Source organism: Ambystoma mexicanum, chromosome 1p (assembly GCF_040938575.1).
Source record: "Ambystoma mexicanum isolate Mex_15411 chromosome 1p, UKY_AmexF1_1, whole genome shotgun sequence".
NCBI lineage: Eukaryota > Metazoa > Chordata > Amphibia > Caudata > Ambystomatidae > Ambystoma > Ambystoma mexicanum.
This window is the reverse complement of record NC_090921.1, coordinates 1,024,122,143-1,024,146,966: the sequence shown is the minus strand read 5'-3', so window position 1 is coordinate 1,024,146,966 and position 24,824 is coordinate 1,024,122,143. Positions and strand designations below refer to the sequence as shown.

Below are 24,824 nucleotides of genomic sequence, written 5' to 3'. Positions count from 1 at the left end.
ACGAATTGCAAGAGATGTTTACAAGTCGACGGTTGAAGTGGAAGCTCATATTGAGTTTGCTAGAGAATGATTTGCCAAGCCTTCGATAGCTCAGTTGGTAGAGCGGAGAACTGTAGTGGTAAAACAGGCATCCTTAGGTCGCTAGTTCAAATCCGGCTTAAAGGACTTTTGCCAAATGCACATTTCATTGAATACTTGGAAAGTAAAATACTTGGAAAGTAAAATAACAGACAATTTATAATTATATTATATTTCATCACTGAAAATAGATGCCTTTTGCTTTGAGGCTGTGGCCACGTTATTTTTCTGTCCAACACGAATCTTCATTGGTTTCCTGTGAGGTGTTTTGGATCCCCATCTCTTGCTATGAACTGGCAAAACAGCAGAATCCCCTTTACAATCTTGATTTCTCAAGGGAAATGAGAGAACACTATACACCATGCAAGATATTAAAATATTGTCAAGGCCCAACACGGCTGAAAACTGTGAGGAGATGGCCTGTGAGGCACCGCCTTTCAACTTTTCCCCCTTAGTATGGCGGTCAGTAACATGCGGGAGACTGCGGAGGGGGTCATTTTTTTAATTGGGAACTGATGTGCTTTTACTCAATTCGGGAACCTCACAAGCCAAATTTGTAGTATTTTGCACGAATTGCAAGAGATGTTTACAAGTCGACGGAAGTGGAAGCTCGTATTGAGTTTGCTAGAGAATGATTAGCCAAGCCTTCGATAGCTCAGTTGGTAGAGCGGAGGACTGTAGTGTTAAAACAGGCATCCTTAGGTCGCTGGTTCAAATTCGGCTGGAAGGACTTTTGCCAAATGCACATTTTATTGAATACTTGGAAAGTAAAATACTTGGAAAGTAAAATAACAGACAATTTATAATCATATCATATTTCATCACTGAAAATAGATGCCTTTTGCTTTGAGGCTGTGGCCACGTTATTTTTCTGTCCGACACCAATCTTCGTTGGTTTCCTGTGAGGTGTTTTGGATCCCCATCTCTTGCTATAAACTGACAAAACAGCAGAATCCCCTTGACAATCTTGATTTCTCAAGGGAAATGGGAGAACACTATACACCATCGAAGATATTAAAATATTGTCAAGGCGGAACACTGATAAATACTCTGAGGAGATGGCCTGTGAGGCGCCGCCTTTCAACTTTTCCTCCTTAGTATGGTGGTCAGTAACATGCGGGAGACTTCGGAGGGGGTCATTTTTTTAATTGGGAACTGATGTGCTTTTACTCAATTCGGGAACCTCACAAGCCACATTTGTAGTATTTTGCACGAATTGCAAGAGATGTTTGCATGTCGACGGTTGAAGTGGAAGCTCGAATTGAGCTAGCTAGAGAATGATTTGCCAAGCCTTCGATAGCTCAGTTGGTAGAGCGGAGGACTGTAGTGGTAAAACAGGCATCCTTAGGTCGCTGGTTCAAATCCGGCTCGAAGGACTTTTGACAAATGCAAATTTTATTGAATACTTGGAAAGTAAAATACTTGGAAAATAAAATAACAGACAATTTATAATTATATTATATTTCCTCACTGAAAATATATGCCTTTTGTTTTGAGGCTGTGGCCACGTTATTTTTCTGTCCAACACGAATCTTCATTGGTTTCCTGTGAGGTGTTTTGGATCCCCATCTCTTGCTATGAACTGGCAAAACAGCAGAATCTCCTTGACAATCTTGATTTCTCAAGGAAAATGAGAGAACACTATACACCATCCAAGGTATTAAAATATTGTCAAGGCCCAACACTGCTGAATACTCTGAGGAGATGGCCTGTGAGGCGCCGCCTTTCAACTTTTCCCCCTTAGTATGGTGGTCAGTAACATGCGGGAGACTGCGGAGGGGGTCATTTTTTTAATTGGGAACTGATGTGCTTTTACTCAATTCGGGAACCTCACAAGCCAAATTTGTAGTATTTTGCACGAATTGCAAGAGATGTTTACAAGTCGACGGTTGAAGTGGAAGCTCGTATTGAGTTTGCTAGAGAATGATTAGCCAAGCCTTCGATAGCTCAGTTGGTAGAGCGGAGGACTGTAGTGGTAAAACAGGCATCCTTAGGTGGCTGGTTCAAATTCGGCTGGAAGGACTTTTGCCAAATGCACATTTTATTGAATACTTGGAAAGTAAAATACTTGGAAAGTAAGATAACAGACAATTTATAATCATATCATATTTCATCACTGAAAATAGATGCCTTTTGCTTTGAGGCTGTGGCCACGTTATTTTTCTGTCCGACACCAATCTTCGTTGGTTTCCTGTGAGGTGTTTTGGATCCCCATCTCTTGCTATAAACTGACAAAACAGCAGAATCCCCTTGACAATCTTGATTTCTCAAGGGAAATGGGAGAACACTATACACCATCGAAGATATTAAAATATTGTCAAGGCGGAACACTGATAAATACTCTGAGGAGATGGCCTGTGAGGCGCCGCCTTTCAACTTTTCCTCCTTAGTATGGTGGTCAGTAACATGCGGGAGACTGCGGAGGGGGTCATTTTTTTAATTGGGAACTGATGTGCTTTTACTCAATTCGGGAACCTCACAAGCCAAATTTGTAGTATTTTGCACGAATTGCAAGAGATGTTTGAATGTCGACGGTTGAAGTGGAAGCTCGAATTGAGCTAGCTAGAGAATGATTTGCCAAGCCTTTGATAGCTCAGTTGGTAGAGCGGAGGACTGTAGTGGTAAAACAGTCATCCTTAGGTCGCTGGTTCAAATCCGGCTCAAAGGACTTTTGACAAATGCAAATTTTATTGAATACTTGGAAAGTAAAATACTTGGAAAATAAAATAACAGACAATTTATAATTATATTATATTTCCTCACTGAAAATAGATGCCTTTTGCTTTGAGGCTGTGGCCACGTTATTTTTCTGTCCAACACGAATCTTCATTGGTTTCCTGTGAGGTGTTTTGGATCCCCATCTCTTGCTATGAACTGGCAAAACAGCAGAATCCCCTTGACAATCTTGATTTCTCAAGGAAAATGAGAGAACACTATACACCATCCAAGGTATTAAAATATTGTCAAGGCCCAACACTGCTGAATACTCTGAGGAGATGGCCTGTGAGGCGCCGCCTTTCAACTTTTCCCCCTTAGTATGGTGGTCAGTAACATGCGGGAGACTGCAGAGTAGGTTATTTTTTTAATTGTCAACTGATGTGCTTTTACTCAATTCGGGAACCTCACAAGCCACATTTGTAGTATTTTGCACGAATTGCAAGAGATGTTTGCATGTCGACAGCTGAAGTGGAAGCTCGTATTGAGCTTGCTAGAGAACAATTTGCCAAGCCTTCGATAGCTCAGTTGGTAGAGCTGAGGGCTGTGCTGGTAAAACAGGCATCCTTAGGTCGCTCGTTCAAATCCGGCTCAAAGGAATTTTGCCAAATGCAAATTTTATTGAATACTTGGAAAGTAAAATACTTGGAAAATAACATAACAGACAATTTATAATTATATTATATTTCATCACTGAAAATAGATGCCTTTTGCTTTGAGGCTGTGGCCACGTTATGTTTCTGTCCAACACCAATCTTCATTGGTTTCCTGTGAGGTGTTTTGGATCCCCATCTCTTGCTATGAACTGGCAAAACAGCAGAATCCCCTTGACAAGCTTGATTTCTCAAGGGAAATGAGAGAACACTATACACCATCCAAGATATTAAAATATTGTCAAGGCCCAACACGGCTGAATACTCTGAGGAGATGGCCTGTGAGGCGCCGCCTTTCAACTTTTCCTCCTTACTATGCTGGTCAGTAACATGCGGGAGACTGCGGAGGGGGTCATTTTCTTAATTGGGAACTGATGTGCTTTTACTCAATTCGGGAACCTCACAAGCCAAATTTGTAGTATTTTGCACGAATTGCAAGAGATGTTTACAAGTCGACGGTTGAAGTGGAAGCTCGTATTGAGTTTGATAGAGTTGATTTACCAAGCCTTCGATAGCTCAGTTGGTAGAGGGGAGGACTGTAGTGGTAAAACAGGCATCCTTAGGTTGCTGGTTCAAATCCGGCTCGAAGGACTTTTGCCAAATGCAAATTTTATTGAATACTTGGAAAGTAAAATACTTGGAAAGTAAAATAACAGACAATTTATAATTATATAATATTTCATCACTGACAATAGATGCCTTTTGCTTTGAGGCTGTGGCCACGTTATTTTTCTGTCCAACACCAATCTTCATTGGTTTCCTCTGAGGTGTTTTGGATCCCCATCTCTTGCTATGAACTGGCAAAACAGCAGAATCCCCTTGACAATCTTGATTTCTCAAGGGAAATGAGAGAACACTATACACCATCCAAGATATTAAAATATTGTCAAGGGGGAACACTGATGAATACTCTGAGGAGATGGCCTGTGAGGCGCCGCCTTTCAACTTTTCCTCCTTAGTATGGTGGTCAGTAACATGCGGGAGACTGCGGGGGGGTCATTTTTTTAATTTGGAACTGATGTGCTTTTACTCAATTCGGGAACCTCACAAGCCAAATTTGTAGTATTTTGCACGAATTGCAAGCGATGTTTGCATGTCGACGGTTGAAGTGGAAGCTCGAATTGAGCTTGCTAGAGAATGATTTGCCAAGCCTTCGATAGCTCAGTTGGTAGAGCTGAGGACTGTAGTGGTAAAACAGGCATCCTTAGGTTGCTGGTTCAAATCCGGCTCGAAGGACTTTTGCCAAATGCAAATTTTATTGAATACTTGGAAAGTAAAATACTTGGAAAATAAAATAACAGACAATTTATAATTATATTATATTTCATCACTGAAAATAGATGCCTTTTGCTTTGAGGCTGTGGCCACGTTATTTTTCTGTCCAACACGAATCTTCATTGGTTTCCTGTGAGGTGTTTTGGATCCCCATCTCTTGCTATGAACTGGCAAAACAGCAGAATCCCCTTGACAATCGAGATTTCTCAAGGAAAATGAGAGAACACTATACACCATCCAAGATATTAAAATATTGGCAAGGCCCAACACGGCTGAATACTCTGAGGAGATGGCCTGTGAGGCGCCGCCTTTCAACTTTTCCCCCTTAATATGGTGGTCAGTAACATGCGGGAGACTGCGGAGGGCGTCATTTTTTTAATTGGGAACTGATGTGCTTTTACTCAATTCGGGAACCTCACAAGCCAAATTTGTAGTTTTTTGCACGAATTGCAAGAGATGTTTACAAGTCGACGGTTGAAGTGGAAGCTCATATTGAGTTTGCTAGAGAATGATTTGCCAAGCCTTCGATAGCTCAGTTGATAGAGCGGAGAACTGTAGTGGTAAAACAGGCATCCTTAGGTCGCTAGTTCAAATCCGGCTTAAAGGACTTTTGCCAAATGCACATTTCATTGAATACTTGGAAAGTAAAATACTTGGAAAGTAAAATAACAGACAATTTATAATTATATTATATTTCATCACTGAAAATAGATGCCTTTTGCTTTGAGGCTGTGGCCACGTTATTTTTCTGTCCAACACGAATCTTCATTGGTTTCCTGTGAGGTGTTTTGGATCCCCATCTCTTGCTATGAACTGGCAAAACAGCAGAATCCCCTTTACAATCTTGATTTCTCAAGGGAAATGAGAGAACACTATACACCATGCAAGATATTAAAATATTGTCAAGGCCCAACACGGCTGAATACTGTGAGGAGATGGCCTGTGAGGCACCGCCTTTCAACTTTTCCCCCTTAGTATGGCGGTCAGTAACATGCGGGAGACTGCGGAGGGGGTCATTTTTTTAATTGGGAACTGATGTGCTTTTACTCAATTCGGGAACCTCACAAGCCAAATTTGTAGTATTTTGCACGAATTGCAAGAGATGTTTACAAGTCCGAGGTTGAAGTGGAAGCTCCTATTGAGTTTGCTAGAGAATGGTTTGCCTAGCCTTCGATAGCTCAGTTGGTAGAACGGAGGACTGTAGTGGTAAAACAGGCATCCATAGGTCGCTGGTTCAAATCCGGCTCGAAGGACTGTAGCCAAATGCACATTTTATTGAATACTTGGAAAGTAAAATACTTGGAAAGTAAAATAACAGACAATTTATAATTATATTATATTTCATCGCTGAAAATAGATGCCTTTTGCTTTGAGGCTGTGGCCACGTTATGTTTCTGTCCAACACCAATCTTCATTGGTTTCCTGTGAGGTGTTTTGGATCCCCATCTCTTGCTATGAACTGGCAAAACAGCAGAATCCCCTTGACAATTTTGATTTCTCAAGGGAAATGAGAGAACACTATACACCATCCAAGATATTAAAATATTGTCAAGGCGGAACACTGATAAATACTCTGAGGAGATGGCCTGTGAGGCGCCGCCTTTCAACTTTTCCTCCTTAGTATGGTGGTCAGTAACATGCGGGAGACTGCGGAGGGGGTCATTTTTTTAATTGGGAACTGATGTGCTTTTACTCAATTCGGGAACCTCACAAGCCAAATTTGTAGTATTTTGCACGAATTGCAAGAGATGTTTGCATGTCGACGGTTGAAGTGGAAGCTCGAATTGAGCTAGCTAGAGAATGATTTGCCAAGCCTTTGATAGCTCAGTTGGTAGAGCGGAGGACTGTAGTGGTAAAACAGTCATCCTTAGGTCGCTGGTTCAAATCCGGCTCAAAGGACTTTTGACAAATGCAAATTTTATTGAATACTTGGAAAGTAAAATACTTGGAAAATAAAATAACAGACAATTTATAATTATATTATATTTCCTCACTGAAAATAGATGCCTTTTGCTTTGAGGCTGTGGCCACGTTATTTTTCTGTCCAACACGAATCTTCATTGGTTTCCTGTGAGGTGTTTTGGATCCCCATCTCTTGCTATGAACTGGCAAAACAGCAGAATCTCCTTGACAATCTTGATTTCTCAAGGAAAATGAGAGAACACTATACACCATCCAAGGTATTAAAATATTGTCAAGGCCCAACACTGCTGAATACTCTGAGGAGATGGCCTGTGAGGCGCCGCCTTTCAACTTTTCCCCCTTAGTATGGTGGTCAGTAACATGCGGGAGACTGCGGAGGGGGTCATTTTTTTAATTGGGAACTGATGTGCTTTTACTCAATTCGGGAACCTCACAAGCCAAATTTGTAGTATTTTGCACGAATTGCAAGAGATGTTTGCATGTCGACGGTTGAAGTGGAAGCTCGAATTGAGCTAGCTAGAGAATGATTTGCCAAGCCTTCGATAGCTCAGTTGGTAGAGCGGAGGACTGTAGTGATAAAACAGGCATCCTTAGGTCGCTGGTTCAAATCCGGCTCGAAGGACTTTTGACAAATGCAAATTTTATTGAATACTTGGAAAGTAAAATACTTGGAAAATAAAATAACAGACAATTTATAATTATATTATATTTCCTCACTGAAAATAGATGCATTTTGCTTTGAGGCTGTGGCCACGTTATTTTTCTGTCCAACACGAATCTTCATTGGTTTCCTGCGAGGTGTTTTGGATCCCCATCTCTTGCTATGAACTGGTAAAACAGCAGAATCTCCTTGACAATCTTGATTTCTCAAGGAAAATGAGAGAACACTATACACCATCCAAGGTATTAAAATATTGTCAAGGCCCAACAATGCTGAATACTCTGAGGAGATGGCCTGTGAGGCGCCGCCTTTCAACTTTTCCCCCTTAGTATGGTGGTCAGTAACATGCGGGAGACTGCAGAGTGGGTTATTTTTTTAATTGTCAACTGATGTGCTTTTACTCAATTCGGGAATCTCACAAGCCAAATTTGTAGTATTTTGCACGAATTGCAAGAGATGTTTGCATGTCGACAGCTGAAGTGGAAGCTCGTATTGAGCTTGCTAGAGAACAATTTGCCAAGCCTTCGATAGCTCAGTTGGTAGAGCGGAGGGCTGTAGTGGTAAAAGAGGCATCCTTAGGTCGCTCGTTCAAATCCGGCTCGAAGGACTTCTGCCAAATGCAAATTTTATTGAATACTTGGAAAGTACAATACTTGGAAAATAACATAACAGACAATTTATAATTATATTATATTTCATCACTGAAAATAGATGCCTTTTGCTTTGAGGCTGTGGCCACGTTATGTTTCTGTCCAACACCAATCTTCATTGGTTTCCTGTGAGGTGTTTTGGATCCCCATCTCTTGATATGAACTGGCAAAACAGCAGAATCCCCTTGACAATCTTGATTTCTCAAGGGAAATGAGAGAACACTATACACCATCCAAGGTATTAAAATATTGTCAAGGCCCAACACTGCTGAATACTCTGAGGAGATGGCCTGTGAGGCGCCGCCTTTCAACTTTTCCCCCTTAGTATGGTGGTCAGTAACATGCGGGAGACTGCAGAGTAGGTTATTTTTTTAATTGTCAACTGATGTGCTTTTACTCAATTCGGGAACCTCACAAGCCACATTTGTAGTATTTTGCACGAATTGCAAGAGATGTTTGCATGTCGACAGCTGAAGTGGAAGCTCGTATTGAGCTTGCTAGAGAACAATTTGCCAAGCCTTCGATAGCTCAGTTGGTAGAGGGGAGGGCTGTAGTGGTAAAAGAGGCATCCTTAGGTCGCTCGTTCAAATCCGGCTCGAAGGACTTTTGCCAAATGCAAATTTTATTGAATACTTGGAAAGTACAATACTTGGAAAATAACATAACAGACAATTTATAATTATATTATATTTCATCACTGAAAATAGATGCCTTTTGCTTTGAGGCTGTGGCCACGTTATGTTTCTGTCCAACACCCATCTTCATTGGTTTCCTGTGAGGTGTTTTGGATCCCCATCTCTTGCTATGAACTGGCAAAACAGCAGAATCCCCTTGACAATCTTGATTTCTCAAGGGAAATAAGAGAACACTATACACCATCCAAGATATTAAAATATTGTCAAGGCCCAACACGGCTGAATACTCTGAGGAGATGGCCTGTCAGGCGCCGCCTTTCAACTTTTCCTCCTTACTGTGCTGGTCAGTAACATGCGGGAGACTGCGGAGGGGGTCATTTTCTTAATTGGGAACTGATGTGCTTTTACTCAATTCGGGAACCTCACAAGCCAAATTTGTAGTATTTTGCACGAATTGCAAGAGATGTTTACAAGTCGACGGTTGAAGTGGAAGCTCGTATTGAGTTTGCTAGAGTTGATTTTCCAAGCCTTCGATAGCTCAGTTGGTAGAGCGGAGGACTGTAGTTGTAAAACAAGCATCCTTAGGTCGCTGGTTCAAATCCAGCTCGAAGGACTTTTGCCAAATGCAAATTTTATTGAATACTTGGGAAGTAAAATACTTGGAAAATAAAATAACAGACAATTTATAATTATATTATATTTCATCACTGAAAATAGATGCCTTTTGCTTTGAGGCTGTTGCCACGGTATGTTTCTGTCCAACACCAATCTTCATTGGTTTCCTGTGAGGTGTTTTGGATCCCCATCTCTTGCTATGAACTGGCAAAACAGCAGAATCCCCTTGACAATCTTGATTTCTCAAGGGAAATGAGAGAACACTATACACCATCCAAGATATTAAAATATTGTCAAGGCCCAACACGGCTGAATACTCTGAGGAGATGGCCTGTGAGGCGCCGCCTTTCAACTTTTCCCCCTTAGTATGGTGGTCAGTAACATGCGGGAGACTGCGGAGGGGGTCATTTTTTTAATTGGGAACTGATGTGCTTTTACTCAATTCGGGAACCTCACAAGCCAAATTTGTAGTATTTTGCACGAATTGCAAGAGATGTTTGCATGTCGACAGCTGAAGTGGAAGCTCGTATTGAGCTTGCTAGAGAACAATTTGCCAAGCCTTCGATAGCTCAGTTGGTAGAGGGGAGGGCTGTAGTGGTAAAAGAGGCATCCTTAGGTCGCTCGTTCAAATCCGGCTCGAAGGACTTTTGCCAAATGCAAATTTTATTGAATACTTGGAAAGTACAATACTTGGAAAATAACATAACAGACAATTTATAATTATATTATATTTCATCACTGAAAATAGATGCCTTTTGCTTTGAGGCTGTGGCCACGTTATGTTTCTGTCCAACACCAATCTTCATTGGTTTCCTGTGAGGTGTTTTGGATCCCCATCTCTTGCTATGAACTGGCAAAACAGCAGAATCCCCTTGACAATCTTGATTTCTCAAGGGAAATAAGAGAACACTATACACCATCCAAGATATTACAATATTGTCAAGGCCCAACACGGCTGAATACTCTGAGGAGATGGCCTGTCAGGCGCCGCCTTTCAACTTTTCCTCCTTACTGTGCTGGTCAGTAACATGCGGGAGACTGCGGAGGGGGTCATTTTCTTAATTGGGAACTGATGTGCTTTTACTCAATTCGGGAACCTCACAAGCCAAATTTGTAGTATTTTGCACGAATTGCAAGAGATGTTTACAAGTCGACGGTTGAAGTGGAAGCTCGTATTGAGTTTGCTAGAGTTGATTTTCCAAGCCTTCGATAGCTCAGTTGGTAGAGCGGAGGACTGTAGTTGTAAAACAAGCATCCTTAGGTCGCTGGTTCAAATCCAGCTCGAAGGACTTTTGCCAAATGCAAATTTTATTGAATACTTGGAAAGTAAAATACTTGGAAAATAAAATAACAGACAATTTATAATTATATTATATTTCATCAATGAAAATAGATGCCTTTTGCTTTGAGGCTGTGGCCACGTTATGTTTCTGTCCAACACCAATCTTCATTGGTTTCCTGTGAGGTGTTTTGGATCCCCATCTCTTGCTATGAACTGGCAAAACAGCAGAATCCCCTTGACAATTTTGATTTCTCAAGGGAAATGAGAGAACACTATACACCATCCAAGATATTAAAATATTGTCAAGGACCAACACGGCTGAATACTCTGAGGAGATGGCCTGTGAGGCGCCGCCTTTCAACTTTTCCCCCTTAGTATCGTGGTCAGTAACATGCGGGAGACTACGGAGGGGGTCATTTTTTTAATTGGGAACTGATGTGCTTTTACTCAATTCGGGAACCTCACAAGCCAAATTTGTAGTATTTTGCACGAATTGCAAGAGATGTTTACAAGTCGACGGTTGAAGTGGAAGCTCGTATTGAGTTTGCTAGAAAATGATTATCTAAGCCTTCGATAGCTCAGTTGGTAGAGCGGAGGACTGTAGTGGTAAAACAGGCATCCTTAGATCGCTGGTTCAAATCCGGCTTGAAGGACTTTTGCCAAATGCACATTTTATTGAATACTTGGAAAGTAAAATACTTGGAAAGTAAAATAACAGACAATTTATAATCATATCATATTTCATCACTGAAAATAGATGCCTTTTGCTTTGAGGCTGTGGCCACGTTATTTTTCTGTCCGACACCAATCTTCGTTGGTTTCCTGTGAGGTGTTTTGGATCCCCATCTCTTGCTATGAACTGGCAAAACAGCAGAATCTCCTTGACAATCTTGATTTCTCAAGGAAAATGAGAGAACACTATACACCATCCAAGGTATTAAAATATTGTCAAGGCCCAACACTGCTGAATACTCTGAGGAGATGGCCTGTGAGGTGCCGCCTTTCAACTTTTCCCCCTTAGTATGGTGGTCAGTAACATGCGGGAGACTGCAGAGTGGGTTATTTTTTTAATTGTCAACTGATGTGCTTTTACTCAATTCGGGAACCTCACAAGCCAAATTTGTAGTATTTTGCACGAATTGCAAGAGATGTTTGCATGTCGACAGCTGAAGTGGAAGCTCGTATTGAGCTTGCTAGAGAGCAATTTGCCAAGCCTTCGATAGCTCAGTTGGTAGAGCGGAGGGCTGTAGTGGTAAAACAGGCATCCTTAGGTCGCTCGTTCAAATCCGGCTCGAAGGACTTTTGCCAAATGCAAATTTTATTGAATACTTGGAAAGTAAAATACTTGGAAAATAACATAACAGACAATTTATAATTATATTATATTTCATCACTGAAAATAGATGCCTTTTGCTTTGAGGCTGTGGCCACGTTATGTTTCTGTCCAACACCAATCTTCATTGGTTTCCTGTGAGGTGATTCGGATCCCCATCTCTTGCTATGAACTGGCAAAACAGCAGAATCCCCTTGACAATCTTGATTTCTCAAGGGAAATGAGAGAACAGTATACACCATCCAAGATATTAAAATATTGTCAAGGCCCAACACGGCTGAATACTCTGAGGAGATGGCCTGTCAGGCGCCGCCTTTCAACTTTTCCTCCTTACTATGCTGGTCAGTAACATGCGGGAGACTGCGGAGGGGGTCATTTTCTTAATTGGGAACTGATGTGCTTTTACTCAATTCGGGAACCTCACAAGCCAAATTTGTAGTATTTTGCACGAATTGCAAGAGATGTTTACAAGTCGACGGTTGAAGTGGAAGCTCGTATTGAGTTTGCTAGAGAATGATTAGCCAAGCCTTCGATAGCTCAGTTGGTAGAGCGGAGGACTGTAGTGGTAAAACAAGCATCCTTAGGTCGCTGGTTCAGATCCAGCTCGAAGGACTTTTGCCAAATGCAAATTTTATTGAATACTTGGAAAGTAAAATACTTGGAAAGTAAGATAACAGACAATTTATAATTATATTATATTTCATCAATGAAAATAGATGCCTTTTGCTTTGAGGCTGTGGCCACGTTATGTTTCTGTCCAACACCAATCTTCATTGGTTTCCTGTGAGGTGTTTTGGATCCCCATCTCTTGCTATGAACTGGCAAAACAGCAGAATCCCCTTGACAATTTTGATTTCTCAAGGGAAATGAGAGAACACTATACACCATCCAAGATATTAAAATATTGTCAAGGACCAACACGGCTGAATACTCTGAGGAGATGGCCTGGGAGGCGCCGCCTTTCAACTTTTCCCCCTTAGTATCGTGGTCAGTAACATGCGGGAGACTGCGGAGGGGGTCATTTTTTTAATTGGGAACTGATGTGCTTTTACTCAATTCGGGAACCTCACAAGACAAATTTGTAGTATTTTGCACGAATTGCAAGAGATGTTTACAAGTCGACGGTTGAAGTGGAAGCTCGTATTGAGTTTGCTAGAAAATGATTATCCAAGCCTTCGATAGCTCAGTTGGTAGAGCGAGGACTGTAGTGGTAAAACAGGCATCCTTAGGTCGCTGGTTCAAATCCGGCTTGAAGGACTTTTGCCAAATGCACATTTTATTGAATACTTGGAAAGTAAAATACTTGGAAAGTAAAATAACAGACAATTTATAATCATATCATATTTCATCACTGAAAATAGATGCCTTTTGCTTTGAGGCTGTGGCCACGTTATTTTTCTGTCCGACACCAATCTTCGTTGGTTTCCTGTGAGGTGTTTTGGATCCCCATCTCTTGCTATGAACTGGCAAAACAGCAGAATCTCCTTGACAATCTTGATTTCTCAAGGAAAATGAGAGAACACTATACACCATCCAAGGTATTAAAATATTGTCAAGGCCCAACACTGCTGAATACTCTGAGGAGATGGCCTGTGAGGCGCCGCCTTTCAACTTTTCCCCCTTAGTATGGTGGTCAGTAACATGCGGGAGACTGCAGAGTGGGTTATTTTTTTAATTGTCAACTGATGTGCTTTTACTCAATTCGGGAACCTCACAAGCCAAATTTGTAGTATTTTGCACGAATTGCAAGAGATGTTTGCATGTCGACAGCTGAAGTGGAAGCTCGTATTGAGCTTGCTAGAGAGCAATTTGCCAAGCCTTCGATAGCTCAGTTGGTAGAGCGGAGGGCTGTAGTGGTAAAACAGGCATCCTTAGGTCGCTCGTTCAAATCCGGCTCGAAGGACTTTTGCCAAATGCAAATTTTATTGAATACTTGGAAAGTAAAATACTTGGAAAATAACATAACATACAATTTATAATTATATTATATTTCATCACTGAAAATAGATGCCTTTTGCTTTGAGGCTGTGGCCACGTTATGTTTCTGTCCAACACCAATCTTCATTGGTTTCCTGTGAGGTGATTCGGATCCCCATCTCTTGCTATGAACTGGCAAAACAGCAGAATCCCCTTGACAATCTTGATTTCTCAAGGGAAATGAGAGAACAGTATACACCATCCAAGATATTAAAATATTGTCAAGGCCCAACACGGCTGAATACTCTGAGGAGATGGCCTGTCAGGCGCCGCCTTTCAACTTTTCCTCCTTACTATGCTGGTCAGTAACATGCGGGAGACTGCGGAGGGGGTCATTTTCTTAATTGGGAACTGATGTGCTTTTACTCAATTCGGGAACCTCACAAGCCAAATTTGTAGTATTTTGCACGAATTGCAAGAGATGTTTACAAGTCGACGGTTGAAGTGGAAGCTCGTATTGAGTTTGCTAGAGAATGATTAGCCAAGCCTTCGATAGCTCAGTTGGTAGAGCGGAGGACTATAGTGGTAAAACAGGCATCCTTAGGTCGCTGGTTCAAATCCCGCTCGAAGGACTTTTGCCAAATGCACATTTTATTGAATACTTGGAAAGTAAAATACTTGGAAAGTAAGATAACAGACAATTTATAATCATATCATATTTCATCACTGAAAATAGATGCCTTTTGCTTTTAGGCTGTGGCCACGTTATTTTTCTGTCCGACACCAATCTTCGTTGGTTTCCTGTGAGGTTTTTTGGATCCCCATCTCTTGCTATAAACTGACAAAACAGCAGAATCCCCTTGACAATCTTGATTTCTCAAGGGAAATGGGAGAACACTATACACCATCGAAGATATTAAAATATTGTCAAGGCGGAACACTGATAAATACTCTGAGGAGATGGCCTGTGAGGCGCCGCCTTTCAACTTTTCCTTCTTAGTATGGTGGTCAGTAACATGCGGGAGACTGCGGAGGGGGTCATTTTTTTAATTGGGAACTGATGTGCTTTTACTCAATTCGGGAACCTCACAAGCCAAATTTGTAGTATTTTGCACGAATTGCAAGAGATGTTTGCATGTCGACGGTTGAAGTGGAAGCTCGAATTGAGCTAGCTAGAGAATGATTTGCCAAGCCTTAGATAGCTCAGTTGGTAGAGCAGAGGACTGTAGTGGTAAAACAGTCATCCTTAGGTCGCTGGTTCAAATCCGGCTCGAAGGACTTTTGACAAATGCAAATTTTATTGAATACTTGGAAAGTAAAATACTTGGAAAATAAAATAACAGACAATTTATAATTATATTATATTTCCTCACTGAAAATAGATGCCTTTTGCTTTGAGGCTGTGGCCACGTTATTTTTCTGTCCAACACGAATCTTCATTGGTTTCCTGTGAGGTGTTTTGGATCCCCATCTCTTGCTATGAACTGGCAAAACAGCAGAATCTCCTTGACAATCTTGATTTCTCAAGGAAAATGAGAGAACACTATACACCATCCAAGGTATTAAAATATTGTCAAGGCCCAACACTGCTGAATACTCTGAGGAGATGGCCTCTGTGAGGCGCCGCCTTTCAACTTTTCCCCCTTAGTATGGTGGTCAGTAACATGCGTGAGACTGCGGAGGGGGTCATTTTTTTAATTGGGAACTGATGTGCTTTTACTCAATTCGGGAACCTCACAAGCCAAATTTGTAGTATTTTGCACGAATTGCAAGAGATGTTTGCATGTCGACGGTTGAAGTGGAAGCTCGAATTGAGCTAGCTAGAGAATGATTTGCCAAGCCTTCGATAGCTCAGTTGGTAGAGCGGAGGGCTGTAGTGGTAAAACAGGCATCCTTAGGTCGCTCGTTCAAATCCGGCTCGAAGGACTTTTGCCAAATGCAAATTTTATTGAATACTTGGAAAGTAAAATACTTGGAAAATAACATAACAGACAATTTATAATTATATTATATTTCATCACTGAAAATAGATGCCTTTTGCTTTGAGGCTGTGGCCACGTTATGTTTCTGTCCAACACCAATCTTCATTGGTTTCCTGTGAGGTGTTTTGGATCCCCATCTCTTGCTATGAACTGGCAAAACAGCAGAATCCCCTTGACAATCTTGATTTCTCAAGGGAAATGAGAGAACACTATACACCATCCAAGATATTAAAATATTGTCAAGGCCCAACGCGGCTGAATACTCTGAGGAGATGGCCTGTCAGGCGCCGCCTTTCAACTTTTCCTCCTTACTATGCTGGTCAGTAACATGCGGGAGACTGCGGAGGGGGTCATTTTCTTAATTGGGAACTGATGTGCGTTTACTCAATTCGGGAACCTCACAAGCCAAATTTGTAGTATTTTGCACGAATTGCAAGAGATGTTTACAAGTCGACGGTTGAAGTGGAAGCTCGTATTGAGTTTGCTAGAGAATGATTAGCCAAGCCTTCGATAGCTCATTTGGTGCGGACTGTAGTGGTAAAGCAGGCATCCTTAGGTCGCTGGTTCAAACCCGGTTCGAAGGACTTTTGCCAAATGCACATTTTATTGAATACTTGGAAAGTAAAATACTTGGAAAGTAAAATAACAGACAATTTATAATCATATCATATTTCATCACTGAAAATAGATGCCTTTTGCTTTGAGGCTGTGGCCACGTTATTTTTCTGTCCGACACCAATCTTCGTTGGTTTCCTGTGAGGTGTTTTGGATCCCCATCTCTTGCTATGAACTGGCAAAACAGCAGAATCTCCTTGACAATCTTGATTTCTCAAGGAAAATGAGAGAACACTATACACCATCCAAGGTATTAAAATATTGTCAAGGCCCAACACTGCTGAATACTCTGAGGAGATGGCCTGTGAGGCGCCGCCTTTCAACTTTTCCCCCTTAGTATGGTGGTCAGTAACATGCGGGAGACTGCAGAGTGGGTTATTTTTTTAATTGTCAACTGATGTGCTTTTACTCAATTCGGGAACCTCACAAGCCAAATTTGTAGTATTTTGCACGAATTGCAAGAGATGTTTGCATGTCGACAGCTGAAGTGGAAGCTCGTATTGAGCTTGCTAGAGAGCAATTTGCCAAGCCTTCGATAGCTCAGTTGGTAGAGCGGAGGGCTGTAGTGGTAAAACAGCATCCTTAGGTCGCTCGTTCAAATCCGGCTCGAAGGACTTTTGCCAAATGCAAATTTTATTGAATACTTGGAAAGTAAAATACTTGGAAAATAACATAACAGACAATTTATAATTATATTATATTTCATCACTGAAAATAGATGCCTTTTGCTTTGAGGCTGTGGCCACGTTATGTTTCTGTCCAACACCAATCTTCATTGGTTTCCTGTGAGGTGATTCGGATCCCCATCTCTTGCTATGAACTGGCAAAACAGCAGAATCCCCTTGACAATCTTGATTTCTCAAGGGAAATGAGAGAACAGTATACACCATCCAAGATATTAAAATATTGTCAAGGCCCAACACGGCTGAATACTCTGAGGAGATGGCCTGTCAGGCGCCGCCTTTCAACTTTTCCTCCTTACTATGCTGGTCAGTAACATGCGGGAGACTGCGGAGGGGGTCATTTTCTTAATTGGGAACTGATGTGCTTTTACTCAATTCGGGAACCTCACAAGCCAAATTTGTAGTATTTTGCACGAATTGCAAGAGATGTTTACAAGTCGACGGTTGAAGTGGAAGCTCGTATTGAGTTTGCTAGAGAATGATTAGCCAAGCCTTCGATAGCTCAGTTGGTAGAGCGGAGGACTGTAGTGGTAAAACAGGCATCCTTAGGTCGCTGGTTCAAATCCGGCTCGAAGGACTTTTGCCAAATGCACATTTTATTGAATACTTGGAAAGTAAAATACTTGGAAAGTAAGATAACAGACAATTTATAATCATATCATATTTCATCACTGAAAATAGATGCCTTTTGCTTTTAGGCTGTGGCCACGTTATTTTTCTGTCCGACACCAATCTTCGTTGGTTTCCTGTGAGGTTTTTTGGATCCCCATCTCTTGCTATAAACTGACAAAACAGCAGAATCCCCTTGACAATCTTGATTTCTCAAGGGAAATGGGAGAACACTATACACCATCGAAGATATTAAAATATTGTCAAGGCGGAACACTGATAAATACTCTGAGGAGATGGCCTGTGAGGCGCCGCCTTTCAACTTTTCCTTCTTAGTATGGTGGTCAGTAACATGCGGGAGACTGCGGAGGGGGTCATTTTTTTAATTGGGAACTGATGTGCTTTTACTCAATTCGGGAACCTCACAAGCCAAATTTGTAGTATTTTGCACGAATTGCAAGAGATGTTTGCATGTCGACGGTTGAAGTGGAAGCTCGAATTGAGCTAGCTAGAGAATGATTTGCCAAGCCTTAGATAGCTCAGTTGGTAGAGCAGAGGACTGTAGTGGTAAAACAGTCATCCTTAGGTCGCTGGTTCAAATCCGGCTCGAAGGACTTTTGACAAATGCAAATTTTATTGAATACTTGGAAAGTAAAATACTTGGAAAATAAAATAACAGACAATTTATAATTATATTATATTTCCTCACTGAAAATAGATGCCTTTTGCTTTGAGGCTGTGGCCACGTTATTTTTCTGTCCAACACGAATCTTCATTGGTTTCCTGTGAGGTGTTTTGGATCCCCATCTCTTGCTATGAACTGGCAAAACAGCAGAATCTCCTTGACAATCTTGATTTCTCAAGGAAAATGAGAGAACACTATACACCATCCAAGGTATTAAAATATTGTCAAGGCCCAACACTGCTGAATACTCTGAGGAGATGGCCTGTGAGGCGCCGCCTTTCAACTTTTCCCCCTTAGTATGGTGGTCAGTAACATGCGTGAGACTGCGGAGGGGGTCATTTTTTTAATTGGGAACTGATGTGCTTTTACTCAATTCGGGAACCTCACAAGCCAAATTTGTAGTATTTTGCACGAATTGCAAGAGATGTTTGCATGTCGACGGTTGAAGTGGAAGCTCGAATTGAGCTAGCTAGAGAATGATTTGCCAAGCCTTCGATAGCTCAGTTGGTAGAGCGGAGGGCTGTAGTGGTAAAACAGGCATCCTTAGGTCGCTCGTTCAAATCCGGCTCGAAGGACTTTTGCCAAATGCAAATTTTATTGAATACTTGGAAAGTAAAATACTTGGAAAATAACATAACAGACAATTTATAATTATATTATATTTCATCACTGAAAATAGATGCCTTTTGCTTTGAGGCTGTGGCCACGTTATGTTTCTGTCCAACACCAATCTTCATTGGTTTCCTGTGAGGTGTTTTGGATCCCCATCTCTTGCTATGAACTGGCAAAACAGCAGAATCCCCTTGACAATCTTGATTTCTCAAGGGAAATGAGAGAACACTATACACCATCCAAGATATTAAAATATTGTCAAGGCCCAACGCGGCTGAATACTCTGAGGAGATGGCCTGTCAGGCGCCGCCTTTCAACTTTTCCTCCTTACTATGCTGGTCAGTAACATGCGGGAGACTGCGGAGGGGGTCATTTTCTTAATTGGGAACTGATGTGCGTTTACTCAATTCGGGAACCTCACAAGCCAAATTTGTAGTATTTTGCACGAATTGCAAGAGATGTTTACAAGTCGACGGTTGAAGTGGAAGCTCGTATTGAGTTTGCTAGAGAATGATTAGCCAAGCCTTCGATAGCTCATTTGGTGCGGACTGTAGTGGTAAAGCAGGCATCCTTAGGTCGCTGGTTCAAATCCGGTTCGAAGGACTTTTGCCAAATGCACATTTTATTGAATACTTGGAAAGTAAAATACTTGGAAAGTAAAATAACAGACAATTTATAATCATATCATATTTCATCACTGAAAATAGATGCCTTTTGCTTTGAGGCTGTGGCCACGTTATTTTTCTGTCCGACACCAATCTTCGTTGGTTTCCTGTGAGGTGTTTTGGATCCCCATCTCTTGCTATGAACTGGCAAAACAGCAGAATCTCCTTGACAATCTTGATTTCTCAAGGAAAATGAGAGAACACTATACACCATCTAAGGTATTAAAATATTGTCAAGGCCCAACACTGCTGAATACTCTGAGGAGATGGCCTGTGAGGCGCCACCTTTCAACTTTTCCCCCTTAGTATGGTGGTCAGTAACATGCGGGAGACTGCAGAGTGGGTTATTTTTTTAATTGTCAACTGATGTGCTTTTACTCAATTCGGGAACCTCACAAGCCAAATTTGTAGTATTTTGCACGAATTGCAAGAGATGTTTGCATGTCGACAGCTGAAGTGGAAGCTCGTATTGAGCTTGCTAGAGAGCAATTTGCCAAGCCTTCGATAGCTCAGTTGGTAGAGTGGAGGGCAGTAGTGGTAAAACAGGCATCCTTAGGTCGCTCGTTCAAATCCGGCTCGAAGGACTTTTGCCAAATGCAAATTTTATTGAATACTTGGAAAGTAAAATACTTGGAAAATAACATAACAGACAATTTATAATTATATTATATTTCATCACTGAAAATAGATGCCTTTTGCTTTGAGGCTGTGGCCACGTTATGTTTCTGTCCAACACCAATCTTCATTGGTTTCCTGTGAGGTGTTTTGGATCCCCATCTCTTGCTATGAACTGGCAAAACAGCAGAATCCCCTTGACAATCTTGATTTCTCAAGGGAAATGAGAGAACACTATACACCATCCAAGATATTAAAATATTGTCAAGGCCCAACACGGCTGAATACTCTGAGGAGATGGCCTGTGAGGCGCCGCCTTTCAACTTTTCCTCCTTACTATGCTGGTCAGTAACATGCGGGAGACTGCGGAGGGGGTCATTTTCTTAATTGGGAACTGATGTGCTTTTACTCAATTCGGGAACCTCACAAGTCAAATTTGTAGTATTTTGCACAAATTGCAAGAGATGTTTACAAGTCGACGGTTGAAGTGGAAGCTCGTATTGAGTTTGCTAGAGTTGGTTTCCCAAGCCTTCGATAGCTCAGTTGGTAGAGGGGAGGACTGTAGTGGTAAAACAGGCATCCTTAGGTTGCTGGTTCAAATCCGGCTCGAAGGACTTTTGCCAAATGCAAATTTTATTGAATACTTGGAAAGTAAAATACTTGGAAAGTAAAATAACAGACAATTTATAATTATATAATATTTCATCACTGAAAATAGATGCCTTTTGCTTTGAGGCTGTGGCCACGTTATTTTTCTGTCCAACACCAATCTTCATTGGTTTCCTGTGAGGTGTTTTGGATCCCCATCTCTTGCTATGAACTGGCAAAACAGCAGAATCCCCTTGACAATCTTGATTTCTCAAGGGAAATGAGAGAACACTATACACCATCCAAGATATTAAAATATTGTCAAGGCCCAACACGGCTGAATACTCTGAGGAGATGGCCTGTGAGGCGCCGCCTTTCAACTTGTCCCCCTTAGTATGGTGGTCAGTAACATGCGGGAGACTGCAGAGGGGGTCATTTTTTTAATTGGGTACTGATGTGCTTTTACTCAATTTGGGAACCTCACAAGCCAAATTTGTAGTATTTTGCACGAATTCAAGAGATGTTTACAAGTCTACGGTTGAAGTGGAAGCTCGTATTGAGTTTGCTAGACAATGATTTGCCAAGCCTTCGATAGCTCAGTTGGTAGAGCGGAGGACTGGAGTGGTAAAACAGACATCCTTAGGTCGCTGGTTCAAATCCGGCTTGAAGGACTTTTGCCAAATGCACATTTTATTGAATACTTGGAAAGAAAGTAAAATACTTGGAATGTAAAATAACAGACAATTTATAATTATATTATATTTCATCACTGAAAATAGATGCCTTTTGCTTTGAGGCTGTGGCCACGTTATTTTTCTGTCCGACACCAATCTTCGTTGGTTTCCTGTGAGGTGTTTTGGATCCCCATCTCTTGCTATGGACTGACAAAACAGCAGAATCCCCTTGACAATCTTGATTTCTCAAGGGAAATGGGAGAACACTATACACCATCCAAGATATTAAAATATTGTCAAGGGGGAACACTGATGAATACTCTGAGGAGATGGCCTGTGAGGCGCCGCCTTTCAACTTTTCCTCCTTAGTATGGTGGTCAGTAACATGCGGGAGACTGCGGGGGGGTCATTTTTTTAATTGGGAAGTGATGTGCTTTTACTCAATTCGGGAACCTCACAAGCCAAATTTGTAGTATTTTGCACGAATTGCAAGAGATGTTTACAAGTCGGAGGTTGAAGTGGAAGCTCGAATTGAGCTAGCTAGAGAATGGTTTGCCAAGCCTTCGATAGCTCAGTTGGTAGAGCGGAGGACTGTAGTGGTAAAACAGCATCCTTAGGTCGCTGGTTCAAAGGACTTTTGACAAATGCAAATTTTATTGAATACTTGGAAAGTAAAATACTTGGAAAATAACATAACAGACAATTTATAATTATATTATATTTCATCACTGAAAATAGATGCCTTTTGCTTTGAGGCTGTGGCCACGTTATTTTTCTGTCCGACACCAATCTTCATTGGTTTCCTGTGAGGTGATTCGGATCCCCATCTCTTGCTATGAACTGGCAAAACAGCAGAATCCCCTTGACAATCTTGATTTCTCAAGGGAAATGAGAGAACAGTATACACCATCCAAGATATTAAAATATTGTCAAGGCCCAACACGGCTGAATACTCTGAGGAGATGGCCTGTCAGGCGCCGCCTTTCAACTTTTCCTCCTTACTATGCTGGTCAGTAACATGCGGGAGACTGCGGAGGGGGTCATTTTCTTAATTGGGAACTGATGTGCTTTTACTCAATTCGGGAACCTCACAAGCCAAATTTGTAGTATTTTGCACGAATTGCAAGAGATATTTACAAGTCGACGGTTGAAGTGGAAGCTCGTATTGAGTTTGCTAGAGAATGATTAGCCAAGCCTTCGATAGCTCAGTTGGTGAGGACTGTAGTGGTAAAACAGGCATCCTTAGGTCGCTGGTTCAAATCCGGTTCGAAGGACTTTTGCCAAATGCACATTTTATTGAATACTTGGAAAGTAAAATACTTGGAAAGTAAAATAACAGACAATTTATAATCATATCATATTTCATCACTGAAAATAGATGCCTTTTGCTTTGAGGCTGTGGCCACGTTATTTTTCTGTCCGACGCCAATCTTCGTTGGTTTCCTGTGAGGTGTTTTGGATCCCCATCTCTTGCTATGAACTGGCAAAACAGCAGAATCCCCTTGACAATCTTGATTTCTCAAGGGAAATGAGAGAACACTATACACCATCCAAGGTATTAAAATATTGTCAAGGCCCAACACTGCTGAATACTCTGAGGAGATGGCCTGTGAGGCGCCGCCTTTCAACTTTTCCTCCTTAGTATGGTGGTCAGTAACATGCGGGAGACTGCGGAGGGGGTCATTTTTTTAATTGGGAACTGATGTGCTTTTACTCAATTCGGGAACCTCACAAGCCAAATTTGTAGTATTTTGCACGAATTGCAAGAGATGTTTGCATGTCGACGGTTGAAGTGGAAGCTCGAATTAAGCTAGCTAGAAAATGATTTACCAAGCCTTCGATAGCTCAGTTGGTAGAGCGGAGGACTGTAGTGGTAAAACAGGCATCCTTAGGTCGCTGGTTCAAATCTGGCTCGAAGGACTTTTGCCAAATGCAAATTTTATTGAATACTTGGAAAGTAAAATACTTGGAAAATAACATAACAGACAATTTATAATTATATTATATTTCATCACTGAAAATAGATGCCTTTTGCTTTGAGGCTGTGGCCACGCTATGTTTCTGTCCAACACCAATCTTCATTGGTTTCCTGTGAGGTGTTTTGGATCCCCATCTCTTGCTATGAACTGGCAAAACAGCAGAATCCCCTTGACAAGCTTGATTTCTCAAGGGAAATGAGAGAACACTATACACCATCCAAGATATTAAAATATTGTCAAGGCCCAACACGGCTGAATACTCTGAGGAGATGGCCTGTGAGGCGCCGCCTTTCAACTTTTCCTCCTTACTATGCTGGTCAGTAACATGCGGGAGACTGCGGAGGGGGTCATTTTCTTAATTGGGAACTGATGTGCTTTTACTCAATTCGGGAACCTCACAAGCCAAATTTGTAGTATTTTGCACGAATTGCAAGAGATGTTTACAAGTCGACGGTTGAAGTGGAAGCTCGTATTGAGTTTGCTAGAGTTGATTTCCCAAGCCTTCGATAGCTGAGTTGGTAGAGGGGAGGACTGTAGTGGTAAAACAGGCATCCTTAGGTCGCTGGTTCAAATCCGGCTCGAAGGACTTTTGCCAAATGCACATTTTATTGAATACTTGGAAAGTAAAATACTTGGAAAGTAAGATAACAGACAATTTATAATCATATCATATTTCATCACTGAAAATAGATGCCTTTTGCTTTGAGGCTGTGGCCACGTTATTTTTCTGTCCGACACCAATCTTCGTTGGTTTCCTGTGAGGTGTTTTGGATCCCCATCTCTTGCTATAAACTGACAAAACAGCAGAATCCCCTTGACAATCTTGATTTCTCAAGGGAAATGGGAGAACACTATACACCATCGAAGATATTAAAATATTGTCAAGGCGGAACACTGATAAATACTCTGAGGAGATGGCCTGTGAGGCGCCGCCTTTCAACTTTTCCTCCTTAGTATGGTGGTCAGTAACATGCGGGAGACTTCGGAGGGGGTCATTTTTTTAATTGGGAACTGATGTGCTTTTACTCAATTCGGGAACCTCACAAGCCAAATTTGTAGTATTTTGCACGAATTGCAAGAGATGTTTGCATGTCGACGGTTGAAGTGGAAGCTCGAATTGAGCTAGCTAGAGAATGATTTGCCAAGCCTTCGATAGCTCAGTTGGTAGAGCGGAGGACTGTAGTGGTAAAACAGACATCCTTAGGTTGCTGGTTCAAATCCGGCTCGAAGGACTTTTGACAAATGCAAATTTTATTGAATACTTGGAAAGTAAAATACTTGGAAAATAAAATAACAGACAATTTATAATTATATTATATTTCCTCACTGAAAATATATGCCTTTTGCTTTGAGGCTGTGGCCACGTTATTTTTCTGTCCA

General features: G+C 41.4%; 10 non-coding genes across 10 annotated transcripts; all 10 read left to right on the top strand.

The window, feature by feature from the left end:
• The first annotated feature begins 1,368 nt into the window (after nt 1-1,368).
• Nucleotides 1,369-1,454, top strand: TRNAY-GUA (transfer RNA tyrosine (anticodon GUA)). Its single transcript is given in 2 exon segments — nt 1,369-1,405; nt 1,419-1,454. It is a non-coding gene; the product is annotated as a tRNA-Tyr (tRNA).
• Nucleotides 1,455-2,660: 1,206 nt separating this feature from the next.
• On the top strand, nt 2,661-2,746 carry TRNAY-GUA (transfer RNA tyrosine (anticodon GUA)). The gene is given in 2 exon segments: nt 2,661-2,697; nt 2,711-2,746. It is a non-coding gene; the product is annotated as a tRNA-Tyr (tRNA).
• A 3,788-nt stretch (nt 2,747-6,534) lies between these two features.
• TRNAY-GUA (transfer RNA tyrosine (anticodon GUA)) lies at nt 6,535-6,620 on the top strand. Its single transcript is given in 2 exon segments — nt 6,535-6,571; nt 6,585-6,620. It is a non-coding gene; the product is annotated as a tRNA-Tyr (tRNA).
• A 560-nt stretch (nt 6,621-7,180) lies between these two features.
• On the top strand, nt 7,181-7,266 carry TRNAY-GUA (transfer RNA tyrosine (anticodon GUA)). Its single transcript is given in 2 exon segments — nt 7,181-7,217; nt 7,231-7,266. It is a non-coding gene; the product is annotated as a tRNA-Tyr (tRNA).
• Nucleotides 7,267-9,117: 1,851 nt separating this feature from the next.
• On the top strand, nt 9,118-9,203 carry TRNAY-GUA (transfer RNA tyrosine (anticodon GUA)). Its single transcript is given in 2 exon segments — nt 9,118-9,154; nt 9,168-9,203. It is a non-coding gene; the product is annotated as a tRNA-Tyr (tRNA).
• A 1,205-nt stretch (nt 9,204-10,408) lies between these two features.
• On the top strand, nt 10,409-10,494 carry TRNAY-GUA (transfer RNA tyrosine (anticodon GUA)). The gene is given in 2 exon segments: nt 10,409-10,445; nt 10,459-10,494. It is a non-coding gene; the product is annotated as a tRNA-Tyr (tRNA).
• A 3,789-nt stretch (nt 10,495-14,283) lies between these two features.
• TRNAY-AUA (transfer RNA tyrosine (anticodon AUA)) lies at nt 14,284-14,369 on the top strand. Its single transcript is given in 2 exon segments — nt 14,284-14,320; nt 14,334-14,369. It is a non-coding gene; the product is annotated as a tRNA-Tyr (tRNA).
• A 3,139-nt stretch (nt 14,370-17,508) lies between these two features.
• Nucleotides 17,509-17,594, top strand: TRNAY-GUA (transfer RNA tyrosine (anticodon GUA)). The gene is given in 2 exon segments: nt 17,509-17,545; nt 17,559-17,594. It is a non-coding gene; the product is annotated as a tRNA-Tyr (tRNA).
• Nucleotides 17,595-21,376: 3,782 nt separating this feature from the next.
• Nucleotides 21,377-21,462, top strand: TRNAS-GGA (transfer RNA serine (anticodon GGA)). Its single transcript is given in 2 exon segments — nt 21,377-21,413; nt 21,427-21,462. It is a non-coding gene; the product is annotated as a tRNA-Ser (tRNA).
• A 3,128-nt stretch (nt 21,463-24,590) lies between these two features.
• On the top strand, nt 24,591-24,676 carry TRNAY-GUA (transfer RNA tyrosine (anticodon GUA)). The gene is given in 2 exon segments: nt 24,591-24,627; nt 24,641-24,676. It is a non-coding gene; the product is annotated as a tRNA-Tyr (tRNA).
• The last annotated feature ends 148 nt before the right edge of the window (nt 24,677-24,824 follow it).